A 27,520-nucleotide genomic window follows, 5' to 3' on the forward strand; every position below is an offset into this window, starting at 1 on the left:
TAAGTATACCATCATTATCTGCAAAGTTTGATAATTTGCTTTCCTCATTAACTACTCCAATTTTTAAATTTATTTTTCTTCTCTTATTGCCAAAGGTAACTTTTCTAATGCAATAAGAAATAGTAATAGTGATAGTGGGAAAACTTTTTTCAAGCTTTATATTACTGGGAATGGTTCTAATTTATCCACATTGATATTGGCTAATGGTTTTAAATAGATGCTACTGGTTATTTTAAGTAAAACTCCATTTACTACTATACTTTCTAATGTTTTTAATAAGAATGGATAGTGCATTTTGTCAAATTCTTTTTCTGCATCTATAGAAATAATCACATGATTTTGGTTAGATTTCTTACTGATGTAGTCAGTTATGGTAATAGTTTTCTTTTTATTATTATAGATTTTTATTTACAAGATATATGCATGGGTAATTTTTCAGCATTGACAACTGCAAAACCTTCTGGTCTAACTTTTCCCCTCCTTCCCCCCATCCCACCCCCAGATGGCAGGTAAATCAATACATGTTAAATACATTAAAGGATATGTTAAATACACATATATGTATACATATCCATACAATTATTTTGCTGCAAAATAAGAATTGGACTTTGGAATAAGGTATAATTAATCTGAGAAGGAAATCAAAAATGCAACTGGATAAAAAAAGAGGGATTGGAAATGCTATGTTCTTTTGCTGGGTATAGCTGGTTCTATTCATTATTGAACAAATGGAACTGATTTAATTCACCTCATTGTTGAAGAGAACCAGGTTCATCATAATTGATCATCATATAGTATCCTTATTGAAGTATATAATGATCTCCTGGTCTTGTCCATTTCACTCAGCATCAGTTCATGTAAGTTTCTCCATACCTATCTGAAATCTTCCTGCTGGTCATTTCTTACAGAACAATAATATTCCATAACATTCATATACCACAATTTATTCAATCATTCTCCAATTGATGGGCATCCATTCAATTTCCAGTTTCTAGCCACTAAAAAAGGGCTACCACAAACATTTTTGCACATACATGTGCCTTTCCTTTCTTTAAGATTTCTTTTAAATATAAGCCCAGTAGTAACACTGCTGGATAAAAGGAAATGCACAGCTTGATAACTTTTTCAGCATAGTTCCAAATAGCTCTCCAGAATGGCTGGATATATTCACAATTTCACAAACAATGTATCAGTGTCCCAGTTTTCCCACATCCCCTCCAACATTCAGCATTATCTTTTCCTGTCATACTAGTTAATCTGATAGGCGTGTAGTGGTATCCCAAGGTAGTCTTAATTTGCATTTCTCTGATTAATATTAACTTGGAGCATCTTTTCATATAGCTAAAAATAGTTTTAATTTCTTTATCTGATTATGGTCTGTTCATTGACCAATTATCAATTGGAGAATGACTTGATTTCTTATAAATTAGAATCAATTCTCTATATATTTTGGAAATGAGGCCTTTATCAGAACTTTTAACTGTAAAAATGTTTTCCAGTTTTGTTTCCCTTCTAATCTTGTCTGCATTAGTTTTGTTTGTAAAAAGCTTTTTAATTTGATATAATCAAAATTTTCTATTTTGTGATAAATAATGATCTCTAGTCGTTCTTTGGTCACAAATTCCTTCCTCTTTCACAGGTCTGAGAGCTAAACTACTATGTTCTTCTAATTTATTTATAATCTCATTCTTTATGCCTAGATCATGAACCCTTTTTGACATTCTCTTGGTGTACAGTGTTAAGTGTGGATCAATACTTAGTTTCTGCCACACTAATTTCCAGTTTTCCCAGCAGTTTTTGTCAAATAGTAAATTCTTATCCCAAAAGCTGGGTTTTTTTTGGTTCGTCAAATACTAGGTTGTCATAATCATTGGCTATTTTGTTCTGTGAACCTAACTTATTCCACTGATCAACTAATCTATTAGCCAATACCAAAGGGGTTTGGTGAACACTGCTTTATAATATAGTTTTAGATCTAGTATAGCTAGGGCCACTTTCATTTAATTTATCTTTCATTAGTTCCCTTGAAAGTCTTGACCTTTTGTTCTTCCAGTGAATCTTGTTATTTTTTTTTAGGTCATTAAAATAGTTTTTTTGAGAATCTGATTGGTATAGCATTAAATAAATAGATTAGTTTAGGTAGTATTGTCATCTTTATTATATTTGCTCCACCTATGCAAGAGGACTTAATATTTTTCCAATTGATTAGATCTGTCTTTATTTGTGTGGAAATTGTTTTATAGTTTTGCGCAAATACTTCCTAACTTTCCTTTGGCAGATAGATTCCCAAATATTTTATACAATCAGCAATTACTTTAAATGGAATTTCTCTTCGAATCTCTTTGTATCTGTTGATGATTTATGTGGGTTTATTTTGTATGCTGCAACTTTGCTGAAGTTGTGGATTATTTCTAATAGCTTTTTCGTAGAATCTCTGGGGTTCTCTAAGTATACCATCATATCATCTGCAAAGAACGATAATGTGGTTTCCTCATTACCTATTCTAATTCCTTTAATCTCTTCCTCAACTCTTATTGCCAAAGCTAGCATTTCTAATAAAATATTGAATAGTAATGGTGATAGTGGGCAACCTTGTTTCACTCTTGATCTTATTGGGAATGGTTCCAGTTTATCCCCGTTATATATGATGCCGATAGTTTAAATAGATGCTACTAACTATTTTAAGGAAAAGCCAATTTATTCCTATACTTTTGATCTTTTTAATAGGAATGGATGTTGGATTATATCAAATGCTTTTTCTGCATCTATTGAGATGTTTTGAAAGATGATGAAAGAAGATACTTTCTTTTTCATCATGTGTAATGGGCTGAGGTTTGAGCTGATGCACTGAGGTCCCAAGTACATGAGGCTAGATAGTAATTGGGCTATACTCTATTAATATACATGATTGGATTAAGAATGGTCCCTGCCCACTCTCCTTGCAAGTCCTGATGTGTTGTATAGGAAATTACGATTTTGGTGGGTGGAGGCAGAGAGGGAAGAAGACAAGCTGGAGAGATTGGGCTGGGCCTGAGACTCGAGCTGCTGGTTGTGTGGCTGCTGGTTGAGCTAGCTTCTTGACTCAGCTGCACACATTGCTATCGCCGATTCTCTTCCACCTCCGATCCTTCTTCACTGAGAATAAAGACTGACGATTTTCCCCTAACCTGAATTCCTGTCTCGTGCTGATCTTAAAATACACGATCTTAACAATCATGGCTTTCAGGAAGTCCAATAATCCTTAGATTATCTCTCTTAGATCTATTTCTCAGGGCAATTCTTTTTCCAGTGTGGTATTTTTATATTTTCTTTTATTTTTTTCTTCATTTTTTTGGTTTTGTTTGACTGATTCTTGAAATCTTATTGAATTATTTATTTCCATTTGATCAATTCTAAATTTTGGTATATTTTCTTTAGTTAACTTTTTACCTCATTTTGTATTTTGCCCGTTGAATTTTTAAGTGAATAGTTTTGTTCATTGAATTTTTTGCATTTTACAAATTGTTTTTCAATGAATTGATTTATTTTTCATATCTATTTTCCTAGGAGTTATATGCTTTTTAAATATTTCATCAAATCTCTTTTGTAGGGAGTTATATGCTTTTCCCATATCATCATATCTATTTTAAGGAGTTTTCTTCAGATTTCTATTTTTCCTTTTCCATATCCTCTTGCAAAGATCTCATTTTTTTCCATTTTTCTTCTAATTCTCTTTTAAGATCATTTTAGAAATCTTCCAAGCCTTGTGAAATGGGAAACTGTTAGAATCCTTACAAGCTGTTAACTCATTAGAGTTGATAGAGGCAATAATTATCTGATTTAGCATGGTCCAGTATGATTGATCTGATCTTACAAGGTGATGTTATGGGCCAGAACTTGAAACAAGGCACTAAGTGGTACTGATAGAAACAATGCTTGTGTTCATACATTTAGAGAGCTCATATAAGCAAGAAGCTCTTAGGGCCAAAGAGCACTCTGCAACAGACACAGAGCATTCTGGGACAGACACAGAGGCACTGTGGGACAGACACAGAGCACTCTAGCAGATAGAGAGCCAGAAGCCCTCTCTCGGAGGCAAGTCAGATTCATTCCAACTTTCACCTTGGTGCTGGCTGGAAACTTTTGGAAGAAGAGAAGGCAAAGCTGGCAGAGGCAAAAGATTAGCAGCAAGAGGCCAAGTAGAGAGATAGGCCTCTAAGGAAGCTAACCGGGCCCAAGGAGAAGAGATACAAAATAAACGTTTGGATTGTATCAGCTGGCTGTATTTGGAGTGATTATTACTTTTAACTAAAACTAAGGCTGCCTCCTAAAACCTCCCCAAGAAACCTGCTCAGAGAGAACCATTATATTATAAAGAAGAGAACACCACAGGAAACAGGTCATATTCCCCTTTTGTGGGCTTTCTCTGAATTCAATTTGCCTCTTGGAACCTCAAGGATTGAGGTCTGTTCTCTCTCCATAAAAGTCGTCTATGGTCAGAGTTCTTTTTGCGGTTTTGCTCATTTTTAAGGGTTGAGGTCTGCTCTTAAGGCAAAGAGGTGACAGCACTTTAGTTTGTCTTTGGGCAGTTCTCATAACTGCATTCTGGTGCCAGGTAATCCTGCATTCTTCTCTGGGGTTAATAGCTTACAATTTGACTTTTGTTTTTCTTTTTGTGTGTTTTACAGCAAATCTTCTTAACCATCCGCTTGAAACCAGGACAGAGTAGCCTAAGAGCATCACAGAAGTTTCCCTGGTATGCAGACCCTGTAGTCCTCTGGCTCTCTGCCCCAGCTCCCTGCTTTCGGCTCTCTATGCTGTGTTCTGGGTTTAGCAGACTGTTCCCCCTGCCCGACCGAACCGAAACAGACCTGTTCCAGAGTTCTTCCAAAGAATCTTCTTCTGGAAGTGTGTTGTGCTCCAAATATTTGTGGGCTTTATCATCCTAAAAACAGTTCAGAGGCTTATTCTGTTGTTGATTTGAGAGATGGTGGGAGGAGGTTACAGAAAGTTGTGTTTACTCCCCATCTTGGCTACACTCCCCTAAAACTATATTATAAAACTGCAGTCATCAAAACCATTTGTTACTAGCTAAGAAGTGTGATGGATCAATAGAATAGATTGGATACACAGGACACAATAATCAAGGTCTATAGTAATCTAGTATTTATTCAATCCAACATCCTTAATGTGTTAAGTGATAAAAGGAAATGCAAAAATTGACATTTATATCTCAAATTTTGCACATTATTTTCCATATATCATTTTAATTAAGCCTTACAAAAGTACTGTAAGATAGGTGCAATAGGTATAATTGATACAATTTTACAAATGAGGATATTGACCCTCTGGGATAATGAAGTGGAAATGAAATGAAATTTGACATCAAAACCTTTGAATTTGAATTCTGGCTCTGCAACTTGCTTACTGAGCAAGTCATCTAATTCCCATTTGAGGGTAGGTCCAATGGTTCTTAAGTGTGTTTTTTTTAATATCAATTCCAAATATATCACTGTCCCACTTCTACGTCTGGATTCTGACAGTGAAGAAATATTTCCTAATGACTTGATGGACAAGAGCATTTTATTTGAGAACACCCTTGAGCTGAAATATATGTGCCCCCAAAGGATAATTATTTAGAAGAGAGTCACAGCAACTACTTAAATAAAATGTTCTTATATAGAAAGATAATTGGGACATATCAAATTCATCTTCCTTGGGAATCATATGAAAACTACTTCAAATAAATATACAGCATTTATCTAGGAGAGACTTGAGAGGCAAATCTGAATTCTATTGTATACAAGTAAATGTTTCAGAATTCTTGTGAGTGGGTGTAGTGCTTGTTTCTCTCTCTCTGTGTGTGTGTGTGTGTATGTGTGTGTGTTTGTGTGTGTGTAGCAGGGTTAGAAAAAATGGGGGTAGAAGAAAGACTTCTGAAAATTTCTTTTGTGTTAGCAGATTCAGGATTGTCCTATTAATGACTCACAAATAACTCTGAAAATTGACTTATCTTATTATATGTTTTCTTATAGCAAGTAGATCTAGCTTATTAGAAGATTTTTATCATAGCAGTAGCTGATTACACATTTTAGCTAAAACTCACAGAAGGAGTTTACACCTAATCTAGTCCAATATAAATTGTTTCCTTCTGTGCTGCTTATATTAAATCATTGTTGGAAACATTTGCTCTTTTTTTTAAAAAAAGCTTTTTTTTTTATTTTCAAAACATTTGCATGGATAATTTTCAAAACTTTTGCTTTTTTACATTGATAAATACATAAATGAATAGGCACTTATTTTTAGCTAAATACCACTGGCTGTGATAGAAATAGAAGAGCAAAGGTAGTTTCTGTTCTCAAGGAGCTTACATTCCAATAAGGGAAGAGAACACTTAAAGTGGACTAAAATGTCAAGAGAGCTATTTTGGCCTGAAGTTGGTGGGGGAGATGGGCAATAATGGGCAATAGATTGATCCATTCTCTTCCATTCACAAAGGCAGAATTCATTTGACACCCCCAAGGAGGTAGGCAGGGTATGGTTGTAGCAGCAAGGAAATTCAGCAAGGACAGTTAGAAGGACTGTGAAGAAAAGTGTGAAGATCAAAATCTAAAAGTGTGATTCAGGCCAAATATCAATATCAAGCAGGAAGAGCAGTTAAAAATTCAGGACCCCAGGGATGTAGTGTTAAAGTTCCAAGGGTAAAAGAATTAAAAGCACCACTCTATGGTTGCTTGTTCCACAACAGGGCTAATAACAAGGTTAGCCTATAGAGAAGAAGGCCTGAGTTGAGAAAAGGGAATTCCTTGTTGTGAAATATCTAACCTTTAAAGAGCTGCCTGGAACACTATGAAAGAAGCTAAGGGACTTTGGTAAATTTACACAATCAATATATGCCAGAGGTAGGAACAGAAGACATATCTTTCTTCACTAAACTGCAGAATCCCTTCAGTCTGATGTAGACATCTTTCCTTCTGTTCTCAGTTAAAATATCTTAAGCTTTAAAAAAATTCTAATATGTCTCTATTTCTGACTCTTAGACCCTATATAATCTGGCATTAAATTTCATCTTTCAACTGAAACCACCCTCATCAGTTACCCTAGGCATCCTCATCTCCAGATGTATCTTCTTTTATTACTCTTCATTATTCTTGACCTGTTCTCCTGCTGGATACTCTTTTTTCTCTCTCTGAGTTTTTTGCAATAATGAATTGTCCTGTTTTTCCTCCCTCCTGTGTGATCAATCCTTCTTTCTCATTTGCTGGCTCAGCATTCATCTTAGTAAACTGCTTAACTGTGGGTGTCCCCTTATTCTGATGTAGGAACTCTTTCTTTACTTTCTCTCCTGATGATCTCATCAGCTCCTATAGTTTTATTATCATCTCTATCAGATGACTTTTGGATATATATAACAATCAATTTCTTTCTAGCTTCTGTATCGCCACATGGTTTCAGTCCTTCAAATATCTACTGGAAATTTAGTTTTTAATATTTTATTTTTACCAACTACATGTAAAAATTTAAGTTTAGGGGGCATTTCAAATCAGACGCAACTCAAATTCTATATAAACAAATGAGAAATCATTATTCTCCCTCCCCAAAAAAAAAATCACCAAATTCCAAATTTAAAAATTTCTCTTAAAAGCACCATCATTCTTCTAGTTTGCCATGTTCAGAGTAATGACATCCTCAATTACATCTTTTTCAACCTATGTATCCATTCAGTTGTCAAATTAAACTATTTCTACTAATACAGTTTCTCTTCAGCCTGGTTCCTTCTCCCCAGCTCTAAAGACATCAGCATAGATAATATAACATAATATCTGGATCTGCAATATCAATGTTTCTCCCTAACCCAATTGTCTCCCAGTTCATCCTCTTCATACCAAAGTGATTTTTCTTTAAGCATAGGTATGACTAAATTTTTCCCATACTCAATAAATTACAGTATCCCTTGATTGCCTCAAGGATCAAATATCAACTCCTTTGCTTGATTTCTATAGTATTGTTTTGAACTTGGTCTTTTTCTGCCAGTCTCATTGGACATTAATTCAATTCAATTTAATGATCATTTATGTGTAATATATTGGATTTAACATATATTTTAACATATTTTACATGTATTGTATTACCTGCTCTCTAGGGCAGGGGATAGGAGAAAGGAGGGGAAAATTTGGAACAATTACCCATGCATATGTTTTGTAAATAAAAAGCTTTAAATAACAATAATAATCATTTATTAAGTATCTAGTTTGTGTCAGGAACTGTGCCAAGAACAGTGCTAAGTATTTTTTTCAACATATGACCATTCCATATTACTATTTTGAAGAAAATAGGCTTTTATCTTTATTTTAGTATCCTTCTTTAAGATGAACACTTGTCTTTCTTATTCTCCTTTCTATGGTTGGATTCTTTCTCCTTTGCCTGCTCATTAGTAGCATACTGTGGGTATAATAACCTCTTAGTCCTGGGGTATGAAGAATATTGTCTCTGCCCACAAGCTCTCCTTCAATTTTCTCCTCCAGCTTGGATTCATCATAGGTGGACTTAACATGCCTTATCAACAGAGGTTCCTTCAAAGTTTCCAGACTCAAAGGGCAGACTTCATACATTATGTGAAGGTGAAAGTTCTTATGGCTGGGAACTAATGTAGGGATCTCCTCCAACATTGTTGTTTTAATGGAATTAGCCTCTAAAGTATTCATACTTCACAGCATTTAAACTTCAGTCCTGATATCTTTCTTCTATTTTTTTTCCAATGGGTCCAGGAGGACCGATGTTATGGCCCAACACTTATTTGTTTCTAACTGTTCACTCTAAGACCCAATTGTGTCTTGTTTATGGTAGAAATTTGGAAAGCTTGGAATTTTCTGTCCTACTCTGTAACTTTCAAAATCCTGAAAAAAAATCTGCATATACTTAGATATTTTGTCCTCTTCTCTGACGATAAATTCCTTGAAACTTCAGTTCAATAATTTCAGTCATGTCCAACTCTTTATGATGCTATAGGGCATTTTCTTAGCAAAGACACCAGAGTGATTTACCATTGCCTTTCTCAGCTCATTTTACAAATAAGAAAATTTAAACTAACAGGACTAAGTTACTTGCCAGGGTCACATAACTAGTTAAAGTCTGAGATTGGATTTGAACTCAGGAAAATTAATCTTTTTGACTCCAGTTTCAGCAATTTCTGCAAGGTGGAGCTGTAGAACTTAGCTGCCCTTTGATAGTAAGGAGTAATTAATTTTGTGCAGAAGTATCATTAGCAACTAGCAATAGCAACTGGCACTTCCTTGTGAAATGACAATACTGATTATTTCTTGTTGAAAGCTCAAAGTTTTCTTTACTACTATATTATTGCCTTCATATAAATCAACATGCATATACATATATATGTAATCTAAATTTCTATAATTATGTGTGTATAATATGTGTACACATTTACATATATAATTAATACAAATAGACCCCCAATTTATTATTTCATTATAATTATATTAATAAAAGATGCGAAGGCTTGGGTCCTCTTTAAAGTAATAGGAATATTTCCTAGTAAGAAGAGACATATACTTTATTCTAATGAAGAATATAAGGGCTGAAAAGACTGAAAATAGGCTTTATCCCTGTAAAACCTAGCTGCTTGGTTTGATCAAGTTCTGTTCAGAAATTTCTTGAGCAAAAGCTCTTTAGAAGCAAAACCATTTACACACACACACACACACACACACATACACACATACACATAAATAAAGCCAGAAAATCTAGGAGAATATTTGAGTAAACAATTCAGTAAAACACATTTCTTTTTTAAATGGAAAACATTTCTAGTTATTGTAAGAACACAAAAATGAAAGTCAGCTAGATTATTAAGGCTGGGAGAAAGTGATTACTCTTTTAAGAAGTTGAGTTTCTCCCACTGAAAGTGTTAAATTCTTCATAACCAAAACAAAGTCTTACTCTTTAGTCTTTAAAAGAATAAATTCAGGTAATTTAGATGAAGTGGCATATGAAAATGGCAAAATCACAATATGAGACTGTGTTTGCCTTCTCTATTTATTCTTCTCTTCCTATCTTTTTACCCTATCCCTCTTCAAAATTCTGATTTACCTCTAACCACTGACTCCCTTATATCCTCTCACATACCTTCATATTTCTTTATCTGTACATCATGCTAAGAGTTAATTCTTTAATTTATTGCCTCACCTCCCTATTTCTCTGTATAAGTACTTTTATACCTTTTAGATGTCTATGTTATTCACTTTTTTACCAAGTTCTGATGAGAATAAAGTTCTAACAGTCTTCCATCTGTTCCAGCATCTCTTGTAATAGTTTTTTTTTTTCCCATTCACATCTTAATTGTATGAAATAATTGCTATGTTTTATTTCTCCCTGTCCAATTTTATTTTTCAGAGAATCCTATAGTACTCAATCTCTTTCATATTGACTAGAATGGTAGAAGGGTAAAGTGGCAAATATCAAAGGGGATATAAAAAAATTTGGACACTAATTCACTGTTGGTGGAACTGTGATCTGTGAAGTGGATTAATTTGAAAATTACTCTGGAATTATTCTCAAAGAGTTATGAAACTATGTATACTCTTTGACCCAGAAATGCTGTTATTAGGTAATTTTCTCAGTATAGGCAGAATAAAAGAACTGCATAAATATTCTAAAATATTTATAGCAGCTCTTTTTGTGGTAGATAAACCCTGGAAATTGAGAGCATGCCCATTAATTCAGTATTAGCTAAACAAATTATGGTATATGATTGTAATGGAATATTTCCTCGTTGTAAGAAATCACTACCTGAATCTGTTTCTTTATTTCATTAGCTATTTCCCAATTACATGTAAAAGAATTTTCAGATTTTTTTTATTTTGAAATTCAAATTCTTTGTCTCCCTCCTATTTATTTCCCCACCCTGAGAACGAAAGCAATTTCACTTCAATTATACATGTGAAATCATGTCAAATATATTTCCTTTTTAGTCATATTGCAAAAGAAAACAAAAACAAAATTAAACAATAAAAATAAAAATAGTTCTTTTTGTTATTGGTGGTGTTTTTTTTTTTGTTTGTTTGTTTGTTTTGTTTTGTTTTGTTTTTGGTGAGATGTTGTTTGTTTAATCTGCATTCAAAATTCAGCAGTTCTCTGGGAGTAAAGATTTTTTTTTTTTTTTTACAATAGGTCCCTTGGAACTTTCTAGGATAATTGTATTGATCAGAGTAGCTAACTCTCGATCATCCTTATAATATTGCTATTATATTTGTTGCGCAATCTGATCCTGCTCAATTCGCTTTGCATGAGTTCAAATAATTCTTCCCATTTATTCTGAAATCATCCTGCTTGTCATTTCTTTTCTTGTTTTTATTCCTTTCATAATATCTGACTGTCTGAAGTGGATTGCCATTCCATCCTCCAATTCCTTTTACAAATGAGAAACTGAGGCAGACAATTATCTTGCCTAGGATCACACAATTTATATGTGTCTTAAAGATACATTTATGCCACCTCTTCACATTTCTTATAGCACAGTATATTACACCAAAATCATATGGTACAATTCTTTTTGTGGCATCAAGGAGTTGGAAAATGAGTACATGGCCATCAATTTTGGAATGGCTGAATAAGTTCTATATAATAATTCAATAATAATTATTGTTGTATAAAAATGATAAACAAGCTAACTTTAGAAAGGCCTTGAAAGATTTACATGAACTGCTCCTGAGCAAAAGAAGCAGAACCAGAAATACAATGTTCATAGTAACAGCAAGAAAGTGCAATGATCAACTATGAAAGACTTGGTTTATTCTCAGTGGTTTAGTGATCAAAGGCAATCTCAATAAAATATGGACAGAAAATGCCATCTGCATCCAGAGATTGAATTATGGTGACTGGATGTGAATCAACATATGCTACGTTCACTTTTTGTTAAGGACTAGGCCTAGGTGAAGGGGCAGGTCTGGGAATGAAATAAATTGGAGGCTGAGAGAAGTGGAAAGAGGTCAGAAAATTCAACTGCCTCTCAGTCTCCTTGTATCATCATCACCCTTTCACATGAAGAGAACCATTCTACAGGTCTGAGTTGGACCTCCAGAAGCAAATGGCAAGTGGCTCCTGTATCCCAACAACTTTTTTTTTTTCTTTTTCTACTGTTTTTTTTTTTTCTCTAATTATTTTTCCCCTTTATTCTGATTTTTTTCTCCCAACATGATTCATAAAGAAATGTATACTAAAAAATCATATAGCTGTATAACCAGAAAAAAATAAAACAATTTAAAGCTTTAAAAAAATATGCTATAACTTGTTTAACCATTCCCCAGTCGGTGGTCATTTTCTCAATTTCCAACACCTTGCCTCCACAAAAAGAACGCTATTCATAATTTTTCTGTGTCTTTATAAGTATGTTTATATATTCTTTGGTCTTTTTGTAATATAGACCTAAAAGTGGTATTACTGGGTCAAATTATATGCAGTTTTATAATTTTTTGCATACAATATAATTTGCACAGAATGGTTGTGATACTTTATAATTCCACTGATAGTGCATTAGTGCCACAATTTTTTTCACATCCCCATGTAGCTTTTGTAGTTGTCCTCCACTGCCATGTTAACAAATCTGAATAATTCTGAAGTGATATCTCAGATTTTACAATTAGCCAGTGAAATGTTTTATAGGTTTAATCTATGTTAAAGTCTCTTACTAAGTTAACAATCATTTTTATGGCTAGAGCCCAACCCTTTTATATGGTACACATACATAAAATGTATATAGCCCTTAATGTTTGCAAAGCACTTTGTGTTGTCTTATTTGATCCTTACTAAAGGTAGTTACTATTATTATGTCCATTTTGTAGATAAAGAAACTGAGGTTGAGAAAAATTTAATGACTTGACCAAGGTCACATAGGTATCTAAAACAGGTTTAAACTCTTCCTCACTCCAAGTCCAACACTGCATAATGTAAATATGCATATAGAATGAATGAAGAGATTGTACCCCACAGAAGAACTCCATTATAGGGTGGTTAGGAATGACAATCGAGGACTAAACAATGTTCCTTACACAATTGGGGTAGCTTGTTAAAAGTTTAAAAAGCAAACCCGAGGGACACCAGTTTAGAGTTGTACAGGGATTATTTCAACACTTTCTCATACTGAGATTCCATCTGTTCCTTTTTAACCTCTGTAGTATAACCTGGGAAAGCAAAGCTTTATGATTTCAAATCCCAAATACATTTGTTTTCCTTTCTAACCAGGGCCATTTTTGCCCATAAGTTCTAGAAAAGACAGTTAAACAAAAACTTCTAAGATCACACAAAATTGGACATCATAGCTTTCCTTCTGCTTATTTCTCTCAAAGTCTGCTATGGACACATGCATTCTTTATTGCGTTCTCCTAATACCTTAGTGTATGGCCTTTGTCCTCCAAATGCCCCACTAACATAATTTCCAGAAGGAATTTAATATCTTATTTGGTTCTCTACTCATTCTGTCTTAAAAATCTGGAAAATGTATACAAAGGTAAAATCTGGAAAATGTAAAGAACTGCAAATTTGGTCAAGAAGATCATTGCCATTGCTCCCCAGCTGACTCCTCCACAAACTTCTGTAACTATAACTTCTTATCCTCATCTTTGTGCCCCTGGACATACAAAATACCTTGGTTGTTTTAACATGAGTATTTAGCACAACTTTAGCCTACAAAGGAAGTTGGTGTTCCCTGTACCCAGATAACTCTCTTCTTCCTTGTTGAAACTAATATAATATTGCTCACCATTATTCTCAATGTTGCTTAATTATACATAAAGTGGCATCTAGGTGACATAGTGGATAAAGTGCTGGGCCTAGAGTCAATAAGATTTCTATTAATGAATTCCACTCTAGTCTCCTACATTTTATAATTATATGATCCAGGGCAAGTCACTTAACCCTGTTTGTCTCAGTTCCTCATTTGTAAAAAGGAGCTAGAGAAAGCAATGACAAACTGTTCCAGTATCTTTACCAAGAAAACCCAAAATGGAGTCATGAAATACTAGACAAAAGTGAAAAAGAATTCAGCAACAATAAGAAAAATCCTACATGCATTTGGTTTTGGGTTTTTGTTGTTGTTGTTGTTGTTTGTTTGTTTGGTTGTTTGTTTTGTTTCACACAGATTCCATTGCCAATAATTTCTGGTTGTTTTTTTCTGCCCTTCAATTTCCAGCTAATAAGTGAGCTCTATTTATGATTGTTAAGATTAAGCTTTTCTGTAAATGGGAAAGACAGGAAGGACAAAAAAAATCACACCCAACCCCACTTCAAACTACATGCCCCCCTTCAACCCATAAAATTAATTGGCTCAAAATCTTCTTCAGTGTTTTTTAAGTTTCCTATATGTTCAAAATTGTTTCATCATATATTAACATAAGTTATAGACTCACATAGATTTATATCTCATAGTGGTATCAAAAACTATACTAATGCCTTCAGTTTACAGATAAGGAAACATCCACAGAAGGGAAACTACTTGCCCTGAGTTACAGAGATAGTAAGTACAACAGTCAAGTTTTGAACATCCTTACTCTGACTCCAAACCCAATTCTGGGTTCTTTTTACTTTACGATGTTAAGCCTAGAACTGGGCAGGAAAGGTAGGGAAAGTTATGAGAAGACGATGGAAGTAAATACAATTGCATGAGTACTCCTTAAATTTTAGCAGGGAGGCAGTATGTAGCACATGCCAGACATAACTGAGAGAATAAACTCATGCTCATTAGCACATTATAGTTCTTTTCTATAATGGACAACTTCATGAGATAATGAAGCTAAACAAATAATTCCAACAACAACAACAATAACAAACTAAAGAGATTGTTGAAAGTATAGTCTTGGTTCAAAAGTTGGGTTGGAGTTTCAGATAAGCACTAGAAAGTATTTCTTACATCAGAATTCTGCATTGGATACTTCTGAATGAAAATTCTAGATGTCTGAGAGTTTACAATAAAAAATACACAAAACAATTCTCTGATTCCTCCCAACTCTTGAAGAATTAAATAATTGTTTCACAGAAATTCCTTTAAATATTCATGACTGTCAAAATATGATACCCCCTCAAACTTCATGGTACTATCAGATTAAGGACTGCCTAAGAACTTTAGAAAAGAATCTCAAGTCTTGGCCTTCCCAATTAGAAGATCTGTGGGCTGCTTCCTGCATTATTGTGGGGTGCATTTTCTTGAGTGTAGAACATAATAATGGAGTTTGCTACTCCATCTATTCCAACTCCTACCCTAGTATAAATCCTTTGAAGCTGAAAGATTTACTCAATAGGACTATGAATCTGAAATGATCTTAGAATTCACTAGGGTTTACTAGCTCATTTTACAATTGGATAAACATATTTGGAGCAGTTATCTGTCTCATTGATTGCTCACAGTACAACAGGAATAGAAATTGGGGTTGCTTGCTACAGTGTCCTTTCTGCTTTGATTTGAATAAAGGACAAATTAATAAGGGGTATCTTTGCAATTTTTTTTTCTAAATGCCATTTCTAAGGAGATGTAATTCTTCAGTATTTAGACTATGTCAATTTATAACAATCTATTTTACTATCATCTTTAAATGAACTCATTGATTCTGTAAAGCAAAGTACGCTTTGTAATTTGGAAACAATATCAGCATTCATCAAAATTACCTGCAGGTGAATGCCCTTTTTATTGAGTTATTAACATTTTCCCTCAAGCAATCATGTAAAAATTTTATTATCAAAATATAATACTCAACCAATTTCCCATTATATGAAAAGTCTTTCATAAAAGCAAAGTTTTAGAATTAGATGGGATCTTAGCCACCATCTAGGTCCCACTGTTTCATATTACAGAAAAAGAAACTAAAGTCTAGAATGGAAGGCCACCAGTCAAATTAATAAGTTGCAAATAAAGAAATGGCCTTTGTTTCCAAAGAAAACAGAAAAACAGAAGTAAAGTCAAGAACCCAGGAATGCATTATTGGTCTTCCTTGGATATATTTATACTCTACACCCCCAAAGTGACATTTTTACCCTGTTTTTAAATTATGACTAGAATCTATATTTTATCATGAAATCATGAAAGTCATTTTCATTTCATTAAATTATTACAAGATCATGGGAATTCAAAGTCAGAAAGGACTTTAAAAATCATCTAGTTCAACCCTGTCATTTTTCACATGATAAAATTGAAGCCCATAGTGAGGATATGACTTATTCAAATTCACCTAGCTTTTAAGTAGAAGAGTAAGAGTTTCTGTCTCCAAATCCCACACTTTCCTCACTGAATCAGTCTGAATTCATTACTTATAAAGAGAAATTATGACAGTTGATAAGAAATATATCTGTTCCTTTTGTAGACAAGAAACATAATTTTTCACTGGACAATTCAAAAATCCCCAGTGAGGCAGTTCAGCTTCGTGTCCCTAAGCTCCTGGGGGGAAAGACATGATTGTTTTGACTTAGAAAATTTTTCAAGCCCTCCTGTGTTCAAGCAGATAAAATGTCTCTTTTTATGTCAACAAAGTATTTAACAAGACACAGTATGGGATAAATTCAACCAGAATTTAGAAGCAAGATTTATTTTGTGCTTGCAGGAAGATAACTGAGGAATGACAGGATGTTCTTTGTGGTCTTGTATTATATTGGGGGAGGCGAAGGAAGGATTCTAATGACTGATTTCCTCCTAAAATAACCATTTTATTATCAGGAAAAAAAATAAAAATGAAATGAAAAATGGCACCTAGGATTGATTTTGTGATGCTGTAAAAACACCATATAATAATAAATTATATTTACAAGGAATTTTATAAGGATTATTTCTACCTGGACAAGTAAGCCTTAAAAAATATTATGATTCCCATTTGACAGGTGAGGAAGTTGAGTCTTGAAAAACAACTTTCCAAGAGTCATACTGCAAGGAAGTGAAGAAACAAGATTCAAAGTCAATCCAATTCAATATGACTTTTAAAAATTCATCTTACCTCCATGGACCTAATCTGTAAAATGGTAGATGTTCTAGATGGTAATCGAAGTGCCTTCGAGATCCATATACTGCAATCACACTGACTCCAGACAGATCCTAAATTCTATTCATTCTAGCAAAGAGGTTCCAGTCTTTTGACAAGTAAAATGAAAAGGTGTAGAAAATCTCGTTTGACTCTATAGATTGTGCTAGAACTCTTGTGCTAGAGCTTAGTAATCCCCAGGAAGAAGTTCATAGCCAGACATTTTCCCCCACAGATTATGATACTATGCATGTGTGTGTTTAACAGGACACAAGAGAGACTAAGACAGGTTTAACTTTGAAATAGTAGAATTTCGGTCACTATTTGGAGGAGTAAAGGAGTCATTTGAAAATGGAGGAACTACATGGAAGGGGCCTACTATAGCTGTCAAGTACTGTTGAGCATTTGAGGATTCCCATTGTCTTTTTAGTCATATCCATGCTCAGATGTGCTCTGATTTGGTATGGCAGAAAGAGATTAAACCCAAAAATCAGACTTGACCTCATAAACCTATGAAGGAGCAATGGAACATGTTACAAGGATGAGTTTGTGATCCAAGGACTAAATGTTGCCTGAATTCTTTAGGTAAGGGTCCAGTCTAGTCAGAAGATCAATAGGAAAAGAAGGAAGGGAAAAACAAAAGGAAGAATGAATAAAAAAGAAGGGGGAGGAAAAGAAGTGATGCCTTTGAAAAAGGAGAATTTCTTTTTCTCAGCTGTATTCTAATAATCAATCATCCATTCATTAAAACTAATTTATTTTATTTAGCACCTATTATGTGCCAGAGACTATGATAGGAGCTAGAGATATAAAAATCAAAATGAATAAATGAATAAATAATTTATTAAATGCTTACTATCTAAAAAACACTGATACAGTGAATAAAAAATAGAAAAAAATAAGATGATCCCTTCACCACAGGACAGAGAAAATTCTTAAGGAAGGTTTTAGCTGCAACTTGAGGTCCTTAAGGACATCATCCTTAAGGTGTAGTTGCAAAGAAGATCTTTTTTTAATGTCATTTAACATCAAATTTCCCAAGGTTCATGAGGGATTCTTGGCTGAAACAGATGTTCTCAAGCTCATTACCTTCCCTTAGAGCAAGAAACACATACATATATGAGATTATAGAAATACAAAATAATTTCTGGGAAGTAAATTCTATGTTGGCCATTAAATAATAACTTTGTGACTTTGAGCAATTGACAATCTTTCACAGACCTTATTGGAAAATGAGAGGATTGACTTAGAACACTGTTTAGTTCCCTTCCAGATATAGATTTCTGATTTTATGAGTCAGGAAAGGCCTCCATTTGGAAATGAGATGACCTGAACTTTGAAAGAATTGAAGGACATATAGATACATATATACTAACACACCTAACAACCTGAATTAAACATATGGATTGGATTGGATTGTGGATTGGAATAAGAGAATTCCAAGCTAAAAGAAGCCTCAGTAATCACCTATTACATCCCCTCATTTTATACTGATAGCCTCTGAGGTCAAGAGCTGTCAAATGAATTACAAATATACATTGGATAGATAGCATACCTAAAGTTCAAATCCAGAACTTTCACAGGCTTTATAAATCCTTCTACAGTCTCATACACGTAGGTTCCAGCCATCCCTCTCACTTACTGGCTGTGTGATCAAGCTTCTGCTATATAAACATAATAATGTATCTTCCCTGCATTATTAGGACCAAACGTGATTGTGTACACAAAGGCTCTTTGTAATTTAAAAAAAAATACAAATCACAAAGGTTTGCATTTGGAGCCCATGAGAAGATTGTTTCAAAGGATTGCATACAAGTTAGTGTGCACATCAGCAATTGCACAGATGCAAAGACGTACCTGAATGCTATTATACTGAATTCTTTTTCTTAGAAAAATAGATTTGAAAGGTCAGGAACTTTCTTTGTTCAGCTGGAGAGGTCATTTTGCCCCACCATAAAAAGAAGAATTCTGATTCATGAAGAGATGGAGGAAGCAACACAAGGTGGTAGAGAGCATACTGGAATCAAAAGGTCTGGATTTTTGTCTTCTTCCACTTATTGCCCATTTGACTCATCACTTGACTTTTCTGATGACTGATTTTCTTCTTCACATATCAAAAAAGAAGAGTTAGATCATAATGTTTCTAAAGTCTCTTAACAACTTTCTTCACCTCATGGTCCTTTGATTTCATCCATCCTAAAAAGAAGTGTGCCCTTTCTTCCTATCTGTGTTACGAATCAAAATCCCATGGCTCTATGCTTTTTGGGGGGAATACTGAAATTATACTTGATATTGACAGAAGACTTTCAGGTTTACAAAGACCTTACAAAATAAACTGCAAGGTAAACAGTGAAGTCATCATGAACTGTCTTTTCCATATGATGCTATCAATAGATACGGATAATGGATTCCTTGAATATATAGAAACCTCCAAATATCAAGCTGAATTCTTCACCTTCTAGCCAAGTGCCTTATCATCTTGTTGATACTGCCTTAGCAATGCTATTCAAATCCCAAATCTGGCTTGAGAATCAGTTGCTTTATTTGTGAATTAGAAATAAGATAATTAATTTGTTAAATAACTTCCATACTTAATCACCATTAATTCATTGAGCAAGTATTAAGTGCCTAGTCTATACCATAAATACACTCTTTTAAGGATGAAGAATAAAGAAATACAACTGGAATTCACTTAGAGTAATTGATATCTGTGGTATTTGAATCCAAGACTTACAATTCAAGATATAGCCTTCTGTATACAAATGCACATATACATTATATGTACACACACATATATATACATACAGAGACAACATATGTATATATGTATTATGTACACTGTAGACATGCATACATACACTCTGTGTACATATATACATGTATATATGCTCTGAGGCATTATATATTATCTCTGTGTAAATATATGTGTTTATATGCATGTCACCTAAGTGCACATGTATGTGTATATCAGCATGTGTTCACAAGCTGCCTGTGCCCTTTGAATGGAAACAAAAGGGAGAAAAATGATTTCAATTCAGACAATGAAAAGTCCCACTGGCAGGTCGTGGTTGCCAAATTGGCATTTCTTCTACCTCATTATATTGTCCTTCCCCACTGAGAGCTTCTGAAGGTCAATGGGAGACCCCATAAGGTGAGCTAGAGAGAAAGTGCTGGAGTGTGGAGCTTGGCCCCTCACCATTCATAGACACTACGGGAGCAGAAGTATAATTTAATCATCATTCTAGAAATTAAATTTCCATACAAAAGACCTAAGATCTTTCTCCATGGAAATAAACAAGGATGATGAGTGGAAGAAATGAAAATTACAAGGTAGCCTGACCATTTGTTCCAACCTTCTGCCTTTCAAATACTTTGTCCAGTTTTATGATTCCAAGGTGAATGAAGGGGTTGGGAGTAAGGTTGATTCCTCAGAAATCAGTTCCAGAATCCCTCCCTTTGATTCTTGGATATATTACTGATTGAGCAAAGCAATTGAAACGAACAGTGTGGCCTTAAGCACTATTTATTTTTTCTCAATGATTCCATTGTTTCCTATGCTTTAAGCTTAATAAGCTTTCACTATTGGCATCTTCTTTGCTCCTTCATTAAACAGAAATTGGGCCAAATAGGATTTCCAGCACATAAAAATATAACTAGGAAAGTGACTGGGGCTTTGCCCTAAATACTGACATTTATAGGCTGCCTACATTTTCTCTATGCTCTCTTCTGCAGGAAGAAAGAATGGATCTTATCCAAGCCTAACCACTCTCACAACTTCCAGGCCTGCCTAATGGGTATTGCAAACTGTGTGTCCTAAAGACAGCTCAAATTTGATATGTCCAAAAATAAACTTTCCACCTTTTCTCACAAGATTTTTTTTTCTTTCTAACTAACTTTTTAACTTTCTAACTTTCTAACCCTATTACTGCCAGGGTACGATCCCAGTTTTATAGGCTTACTATCTTATTGTCATCCAGAAATGTGTTTTCTCTCACCATATCCAATCTTTTGCTAATTCCTTATTTCTTCAAGGAATCTCTATCATAAGATCTCTTGTCTCCTCTAAGACTCTCACCACTGTTACAGCCTCTCATCACCTCATATCTGAGCCTCAATTCTGTCCCTGCTCCAGTCTTATACTCAATTATCAAATTAATCTTCTGAAAGCCTAGATTTGACTTTTATCTGTCTTTTCAATAAATTCCAATGATCAAATATAAATTCATATGTTTGTTATTCAATGACTTTCATTACCTGGTTCTCTACTTTCCAGCCTCCTTGCATTTTATTCACCTCCACATATTCAGCAATCCAACAACACCAACCTCTTTGCTGTTCTTCACACAAGATAATATATTTTCTGATTATTGGTATTAGCTGACCACCATGATTAGAATTATCTTTGTTCTCATCTCCTGGCTTATCAAGCTTCTTTCAAAAACTCACCTAAAGTCCCACTTTACTCAAAAAACTTTTATAAGTCAATAGAATTGATTATTTACAATCTATTTAATACATTTCTTTGTGTACACCATTATTGGAAAGTTGCCTTTCTAATTACATGGTGAGCTTTGGGAACAGTGATTGTCTTTTGCCTTTTTCTGTAGTGTACTTCCAATGATGACAGTTCTTGGCATACAGTGGGTGCTTAATTAATGACAATTAACTTGATTTTATTTGACTTGGACTTAACACAGTGTGAGCATCCAATCAATCAAAGATAGGCATAAAGTGTCTACTATATGCCAAAAGCTATGCTAGGCAAAGACCTGTTTTCAAATCTCACCTTAGGCCTATCTTTATGAAGCAAGAAAAAGTTAAAAGACAAAGGTCAATGAAAGTGAATGAAGTATCAAGTCAATGAACAATTTAAACGATAAATCATCATTGTCTTGGATTGCCCACATTTCAAATATGAGGCAGAAACAATTAAGAACTCAGTTAATTTCTGATTTATTGGAAGACAAAGAAATTTCTACAAATGCTCCCCTTTAACATTCCATCATGAACTCCAGGTGAATTAAGTCTTTGGGTTTATTCATTCATCAACTAATTTCGAATTTTAGAGCTATACTCATAGAGCATCAGGAAATCAAAAAACAATAATGGGGTAAGTTCAAATGAGGCCATGTGATCTGTGCACTTAAAAAACAGGGTAAAAAACCCACAAGAGAAAACAAATCAAGAATTCATTAACACAAAAGGATTCAGGCGAGAGCTGTTGAGAAAGAGTCAATTGAATATTTTTTTTAAATAGAGATTTGGAGTTTTTGTAGAGGTTTAAATTATTCTCAAGCTTCTCCCTCAAGTGCTCTTTAAGGAAGGCCCTAGAAAGTCCTGACCAAATCCACTTTCCTTTGTATTGTTGCTACTCACCTCCCCAAAGCAGAAGGATTGAGGCAACATAAAAGGCTCTTTGTAGCTACCTAGTACTTAAACTGAACTGAACTTCTTGAGGTGGTCCAAACAAAATCTTAACTGCCTCAAACCCTTTGAAGGAAATATTATACCCTCCCGGGGCCACAGATGTGGTGTGGGGCACAGTGATCAGGAAGGGAAGATCTGTCTATCTGCATGAATGTGGATTAGAGCTAATCAGATTACCCTGACATTATATAGTCCAATTGCAACAAATACTCCCACACAAAATATATTTTTTAAAAAACACACATGTAAGGGCAGCTAGGTGGTGCAGTGGATAGAGAATCAGCCCTGAATTCAGAGAAGTGGAGTTCAAATCTGGTTTCAGATACTTAACACTTTCTAGCTGTACGACCCTGGGCAAGTCACTTAACCCCAATTGCCTGGTGGGGCACATATATTTCTAAAGTTGCAAGTATCTCAGCATTGTGTTGTAAGAGTGAAAAACAAACTTAATAGCTTTTATTAAGAGTCATCTGCCATAATCCTTCCTCCTCATCACAATATTCAAGACAAAATTCCCCCAGTAAGAATGTTTATGCCTCAGCATTTGCCAACACTTCTCAGAAGAAAAAGATTTGCTGATGAACCAAACATTTGTCTTGGAATTTTCCACTTAGATTGAGAAGACACTTGAGTCTGTTAGTTTGACAATATAACCATTGAAGATTCATAAGGAGAAGAAAGCCAAGGGGTCAATTTTATTTGTCTGAAGACATCTACTGGTCCAGTGAGCAAACCTGGTAGAGAATATCTTATTTGACTGGGGCAGCTAGCTGGCACTTTAGATAGTATGTTGGATCTGAAATACGGAAGACTCATTTTTCTGAGCTCAAACCTGGCCTCATTCACTTACTATCTGTGGCCAAGAAATATGAAAAGTTGATAGGCAACAAATGAGGAAATCAAGAAATGTTTCATGGAACATGGCTTAATGAGCTGAAATTTAAAGGAGCTACCTGTTTATTGAGATGGTGGCAAGAAGAAAAGAAATATCATGTATAAGTGACAACCTCTATAAAGGCAAGGAGTCAGGTTAATTATTTCTTTTCTTTTTCTTTTTCCAAAGAAGAGGTTGGAAGGAGGGGTATGAGCAAAGTCATATTTTGTGTTGATAATGTGGTAGATGAGTAATAGTCTTACTAGGGTATTCCTTTTGCACATAAAGAGTCTATTACCTATCATCATGTGGAATCTCTGATTACATAATCTCAATTATGCTTGAGACCTTTCTTATGTTATTTAATTAAGATTGAGTACTAACATACCATTTAGACTGTTCAATCCTTACTTTTCTTTTACAATGTTACTGTCTCTGTCTTTCTCTCTCTCTCTGTCTCTCTGTCTCTGTCTCTCTCTGTCTCTCTCTAACACACACACACACACACACACACACACACAATCTTTCATTCATTTTTTATGCTGCAGTCATCATGAGTAGCATGTTGTAGCACATTGCCCTCCATAACAATTTTCTGACAATTGATATTCCAGGATCTGACTTAAAGGAGCACTGATGTTCAAGAGATGGGACCGAACAAAAGTGGCCAGTTGGGCATCCTTGAAATCAGTGGGAAAATTTGGAAATATCATCTCAAATTGCCTTCATCCTTTCCCTCAAATCTAGCCCAATGTCACCGCCCATTTGCAAAAAAAAAAAAAATATATATATATATATATATATTTCTTCCTTTATTTTTGAGAAAAATCAGTGGTATCATAGGGTTATTTCTTGACTTATATGTGAATTGGATTTAAGTGAGGCAGAGTTATACAATGTCATGGGTCTCACCCTCTCTTCTAGAGTCATCCAGGTTCAGGGGCAAGACTACATTCAATGGCCTGAGATGCAGTAGACAATCATGGCAAGCTCCAAGTGCTTGCTTTAGCTGTGTTCCTGGCTACTGGAACAAATTGTTCTCATCCACCTATTCTACTGGGAGAAGTCTTCACATTCATGGAATAAGCAGATAGATTTGAGACTTACTGTTTGTTTTCAGCTTTGTCAAGTTCATCTGCAAAGTCATTTTTACCTAGGTGTGACTGCTACACATGAGCTGGGTGACTGGTGGATGAGCAGCCCTCACACCAGAGATGCTAATCCTCCTAAATATCCCATACACCCCAACAACTATCTCAGATGAATCCAAAATTTAGTTTCAAAACATTGCATGTCAAATTCTAGTTAATTGGCTTTTTTATTGTAAATGGAAAAGATCGACAATTAATGAGAAAAGATTCCCATTTTTAGCATTCAGTTATCATCAGCAATGATCAGTGGACAACCAGAGCATTTGTAGTCTACCATTTAAGCAACTGAAATAATAATCATGAGAATATCAGAGGGATTCTGAAAGAGAAAACTGCTTTTAGCTTCCCTTCCCTTCTTCATTAGTTACCCTATCTCAGAGTTTCTAAAGTTTTTTCACACACAATCCCTTTTTACCCCATAACCTTTTATATAACTCTGAATATAAAAGCATATAAATTAGGTATACAAAGCAAAAATTCACTGATAATAATTTCATGACTCCCACAGCTACAGGGGTCAAATCCCAAAGGTTAAGAAGCTTTACTCTCTCCAAATTATTAGAATGAGCAATATATGGTGGGGGGAAGACAAAGTATCATTATTGTCCCCAGGTAATCTCTTTGCTAGGCAGTCTATTGGATATGAGTGATGGAGTCAGGAAGACCTGAGTACTTCAGGTACTTCCTAACTATGTGACCTTGGGCAATTCACTTAACCTTGGTTTGCTACCTCAGTTTCCTCAATTGTAAAAATCAACAGATATTGGCATCTATCCCCATGATGGTTTTGAGAATCAGATGAAATAATATTTATAAATTCCTTAGCACAGTGCCTGGCACATAGTAGGTACTATTATGATTACTGTTAAATAAATCTTACCTTTGTCACTTAATTCCTGTGTGGATTGGGGAAATGACTTAACATCTTTCGGGTATATTTTCTGCATCTTTAAAAGAAAAGAGGTTGAAGAAGAATTAATGAACTTTCTTTTTCTTTCTTCTTTTATTCTACTTCCCTCTGTGCACAGAGGGTATCATACCCTTAACTGTGGGTGCTTCGTCCAAAGGAATTGTAAATTTTGATTCCTGAAAGCTCCCAAAATACCTTGAAGGCTGCCAGCTAGATTTCTTTCTTAACACCAAGCCCCAAACCCAAATCACTCTGGCTCTCTTTGGGTGGCCCCACATGGTCACTGATTAGGCCCTGGTTGGCTCAGAGTGAATGTAAAGAGCATTTGTTTCTCTTTTGCCCAGAAACCATGAGATTTCCAGATTGACTTCTTTTTATTTTTACTAAGTAAAAGAGACCATTCTCTGCCACATCCTAACCTTAATCACTGATTGAGTATTGCCCTCATCAAACTGAGACCTATAAAAGAGCTTAATATAAAAAAGATGCCCCACTATATCCAGGACCATTTCCTCTCTTCCTTTTTTTAAATAACTTTTTATTGACAGAATCCATGCCAGGGTAATTTTTTACAACATTGTCCCTTGCACTCACTTCTGTTCTGATTTTTCTCCTCCCTCCCTCCACCTCCTCCCCCAGATGGCAAGCAGTCCTATACAACATGTTGAACAGGTTACAGTATATCCTAGATACAATATATGTGTGAAGAACTGAACAGTTCTCTTGTTGCTCAGGGAGAATTAGATTCAGAAGGGATAAATAACCTGGGAAGAAAAACAAAAATGCAAGCAGTTTACATTCATTTCCCAGTGTTCTTTCTCTGGGTGTAGCTGCTTCGGTCCATCCTTGATCAATTGAAACCGAGTTAGATCTTCTCTTTGTCGAAGAAATCCACTTCCATATGAATACATCCTCATACAGTATTGTTGTTGAGGTATATAATGATCTCCTGGTTCTGCTCATTTCACTTAGCATCAGTTTCTGTAAGTCTCGCCAATCCTCTCTGTATTCATCCTGCTGGTCGTTTCTTACAGAACAATAATATTCCATAACATTCATATACCACAATTTACTCAACCATTCTCCAATTGATGGGCATCCATTCATTTTCCAGCTTCTAGCCACTACAAAGAGGGCTGCCACAAACACTTTGGCACATACAGGTCCCTTTCCCTTCTTTAGTATCTCTTTGGGGTATAAGCCCAGTAGAAACACTGCTGGATCAAAGGGTATGCACAGTTTGATAACTTTTTGAGCATAGTCCCAAATTGCTCTCCAGAATGGCTGGATATGTTCACAATTCCACCAACAATGTATCAGTGTCCCTGTTTTCCCACACCCCCTCCCTCCAACATTCCACATTATCTTTCCCCATTTCCTCTATTCCTAATCTGTATCTTGTCAATGGATCTAGATGGCTATAGAGGAGAGAATGAAGCTGTAACTTTGCACAACCCTTTCTCATTTAAATTCAATTCACTTCCACATTTTGATATCACTACCCTTTGAGAACTAAAGATTTCTTTAAAGACAAACTATAACAACAGCAACAAGACAAATACTTTTTGCTACTTTTAGAACAGGTAAGGCGAGAGGGAAATAATAAAAGCCACAATCTGTGATATTTTTCTGATCTTTTAGAATCTCCTCCAAACCACCAAGATCATCATCACATCCTTCACTGCCCATTAATACTTGAAAGGCTGAGATGATAAAAATCCAAATGGGGAATCCCAAATCCCAATGACTGAATATTATTTCTATTAAGAATTATGCCCCTCATCAAATAAGGAAATCTGTTTCATCTATACCAATATTCCAATTGTTTCTAATACTTTCTTAAGTAATTGATTTAAATTTATTTATGAAACTTGTCCCAGGCCTACTTTATTTTTAGGCCCCTTTAACTGTTTTCTTCTGTTTTGTCAGGTTATATTGCTTCTAGTCTTCAACAATCTTTCCCCATCACAAAATATGATGTGAGAGATGTACATGAACTACATCTCTCAGATAGTGTTGCCCTTGGAAAACATGCTCCTCAATTTGGCAGGGAAAGAAAATGATCAAATGGCTTTCTGGGTTTCTTGTTATTTCCTCAATGCAACTATTATACTGTTGTGTGTCCCAAAATAATTCATTAACATTTATCTGATCCCACTTTCCAGAA

At 34.8% G+C, this 27,520-nt stretch overlaps 1 long non-coding RNA gene across 1 annotated transcript in view; it reads right to left on the bottom strand.

Annotated features, from left to right (window-relative positions):
- LOC116421987 overlaps positions 1-27,520 on the bottom strand; it is a 166,771-nt gene that overhangs the window by 124,842 nt on the left and 14,409 nt on the right. Inside the window, exon 2 of the long non-coding RNA XR_004232592.1 lies at positions 25,324-25,390. This is a non-coding gene — a long non-coding RNA (uncharacterized LOC116421987). The remainder of the gene's footprint in view (positions 1-25,323; positions 25,391-27,520) is intronic.

This window comes from Sarcophilus harrisii, chromosome 2 (genome assembly GCF_902635505.1).
Source record: "Sarcophilus harrisii chromosome 2, mSarHar1.11, whole genome shotgun sequence".
In the NCBI taxonomy this organism is placed as follows: domain Eukaryota; kingdom Metazoa; phylum Chordata; class Mammalia; order Dasyuromorphia; family Dasyuridae; genus Sarcophilus; species Sarcophilus harrisii.